The sequence below is a fragment of the Brassica oleracea genome, chromosome C6 (assembly GCF_000695525.1).
Source record: "Brassica oleracea var. oleracea cultivar TO1000 chromosome C6, BOL, whole genome shotgun sequence".
In the NCBI taxonomy this organism is placed as follows: domain Eukaryota; kingdom Viridiplantae; phylum Streptophyta; class Magnoliopsida; order Brassicales; family Brassicaceae; genus Brassica; species Brassica oleracea.
In genome coordinates, this window is record NC_027753.1 from 931,272 (window position 1) to 934,657 (window position 3,386).

Genomic DNA, 3,386 nt, shown 5'->3' on the forward strand with positions numbered 1-3,386 from the left:
AATGCTATCTCCCGAAGACCGTAGCAAGCTCAGTCCATGTTTTCCGCAATTCAAATTCATCGATCAAACTTCGCGGAATAGAAACCGCGGAAATTTCGTTCTTTATCAAAAAGAATTCGTAGTAAACGTGTCGAGTTGGAAGACGGCCCAAAGGGATCTAAAACATGACTCGAGGCCCATCCTACGATTTCTTAACCAAAAGCCCGTAAACCGCTGTACGGTTTACGCTTGGTCCTCAAGGATGGATAAATGTCAAGTTTCCGCGGATAAATACGGAAGTTTTGAAGATAATTGGAAGATCGGGAAAAATGGAATATCTCCATTTTTATGCTATGATCATACGCAGATTCGGAATAAGATCTACTTTGCTCACTTTTTCGATTTCTTATTCTTATCATTGTTATTCTCGTGTTCTGATTGCTTGCCGTGTGGTACTTAGCAGATATCCGGGTCCTCTGGGAAATTAGGGTTTTCCTAGTTTCCTTATTTAAACGGAAATCGACAGTGCGAATTTCGGTTCCCACAGTTTGGCGCTAGAAGGAGGGGGATACGGAACAATCTAACCCGCAAAAGCCACACCACTCTCAATCAGACATGTCAACTAACGACGCGGATAACGTGCAAACTCCTCTTAACGGAGGCAGCGGCACCGATCTCCACACTCCAGTAGCGGACGTATCCGCGGCCAACGCACAAGCCAACGCCGCGACGCTCGAGGAGTTTAAAAAGATGTTCGCCACCTATGAGAAAAGGTCGGAAGAACAGGATAAGCTCGTGAATACCTTGACCCAACAGGTTGAAACCTTAACGGCAAGGACCCAAGCAATCAGCCCCTGCGGAACCACCAAAATCCACGGGAAGAGGCTCGACTTCGCTACCCCACTCGACAGATCAGGAGTCGCGCGGGAACGACCTTCCGGTCAAAACCTTAGCGAGAAATCCCCCATCGAAAAGGGGAACCCTGAAAGTCTTCCGCCCCCTGCAAAGGACTCGGAGGATAACGAAGCCTAACACATGGACCTGGATCCTAGCGATGTTTCCAACGACACCGACGAGGACGTCGACAGACATCCGAGAAGGACCAGAAGCCGATCTGCTCGGGAAGGCTCCCCGTTCGAAAAACCGATGACGGAAGAGGAAGAAATCACTTATTGGAACGAACAGGAGGAGCTGGCTGAAAGCAAACCGAGCTCACTCGCAGTAAACGCCGACAGGCTCGGAAATCTACTGACGAGACATCGGATATTCGCGATCTTCGCGACTACATCACCAAGACTGCAGCAGAAGTGAGGGTCGTAAAGTCTCAAATCCATCATGCTACTAGTGCTGCCCTCGAAATCGATCGACTGTTGGAAGGAGCTCGGAAGACCCCTTTTACCAATCGCATTTCGGACATGAGGGTGTCCGATCCGGGAAAAATCAAAGTACCTAAGTACGATGGTACGGGCGATCCAAAAGCGCACCTTCAGGCTTTCCACATCGCGATGGGAAGAGCTAGACTGAAGGACGGCGAAAAGGATGCCGACTACTGCCACCTGTTCGTTGAAAACCTGGAAGGAGCAGCACTTTAATGGTTCGCACGCCTTCGTCGTAACACCATCGGGAGTTTCCGACAACTCGCATCGGAATTTCTCAAACAATACTCTGTATTCATAGACAGAGAAACTTCCGATGTAGACCTCTGGAGTCTCTCCCAGAGGGAAGACGAACCCCTCCGCGAGTTTATCAGTCGGTTCAAGCTGATAATGTCAAGGGTCAGTAGGATAAGTGTTTGTACAGGATTCAGTTGATTAGAATAATGAACTTAGGAATGGGGGGACTAAAGACGCTTTTATTAGATTCAAACAAGAGGTTACAAAATCGACTGGAAACAAGGAGACAAGATCAAAGGTTTAAGCAACAGGATCAAAGAGATGATTGGGAAACCCTAGATCTAGCCGCCTCTGTATGTGTTGTCCAAAAGTCCCCTTTCCGTTGTCTCCTCATCCTCTCTTATAGTGTAACTGTCCGTGATGCCCTAATCGCGTCGTCCTTTGCGCCCTGTCATTAAAGGCCGAGTATGCGGGCCTTGGTACTGTTCTCTATAAGCCGAGCGTATTTAGTCGGCTTAGCTGATTGGCTAAAAGTACTTTGGGGTCGAGCCGACGCCTTTAGCCGCTCAAGCCGACTAAACTAGTCAAGTTTGCCGGGCTAGGGCCTGTTATTCGATGGGCCTTGTGGAGGGATATAATCCATCTCCTACAATAAGTCCCCCCCCCAGTTCACTTGTGATCGGCGTAGCGGTCTCAGTGAAGTTGTGGGTTAGGTTCGTTCGTATGTCGGGTCCTAGCGTGCTTAGTCGCATGTAGGCATGCTTGTCATTTCTAGTCGCTTAAAGTAGTACTTCTTCACAATCTGCTTTGCTCGCCGAGGTTTTTGTCACGAAGGCAAGTTTTACTCGGTAGGCGAATTACTCCGATATAAGAGCTCAAGCTTATCCCGTCAGTTTACGTTAGAGGACCGGTTTAGACCAAAATTGGGGATTAATTTCGGTTCGGCACCTCGATTAGAGATCGATTTGGACGGGAAAACGAACCATCGCGAGTAAGCCTTTGGGTATCTAGGCGGCCTTTGAGGCCCATTTAGGTTTCTGTAGACCTAATGATTGCGCTTCGGAGGATGTGCCCTTGTTTTTGCTATAAATAGGTTCCTCCCTTTCGCTTTTGTCATTCTTCTCTGCAAACTCAGGTATTCCGCTTTCTCTCCCTTCTCTCTACTTTTACTTTCTCTCTCTAGGTACGTTTCTCCTCACACGGGCTCGTCGGTATCGTCTGGCGGTTGTAGTCGTCCCCTATATCCGGGATCATGCCCCTGAGAGGTCGTTTGTCGCGAGAAGTAAAAGGGAAGGGGGTCGCAGATTCTCCGAGTCCGACCAGAGATGAGCGGGTGGCTAGTAGCCCGCTGGATGATTTCGACTTGATTCATCGCGACGCTCTTCGGGATTCAGACAATATGACCCTATCTCAACGCCTTTTAGTCGCTGATGCTCATAAGATGATCCGTGATGAACGCGCTAATCGCGTTGAAGTCAGAAGCAGTGACGTGGGTGGTAGCGGTTCTGAAGCGTCTAGCCAAGCCTCAAGGTCGTTGAGACGGGCTAGTCGGGAGATTCCTTTCGACCAGATAGACTGCCGACCCACGATCTATCATCCTGGTGGGATCTTCGAAGAACTTGGGCCTCTCCCGTCCGAATTGCTTTGTGACCCGCGGGATCAGTCGTGGGGGAATGTCTTCGATTCTTGCTCCTCCCACAAGACGGTGAAGGACTTATTGATGCGAAGTGGAGGTGCCGGCGTTACATACATCATTCCTTCCAGGGGACAGCGTCCTTGGTCGCCTCCGATTGG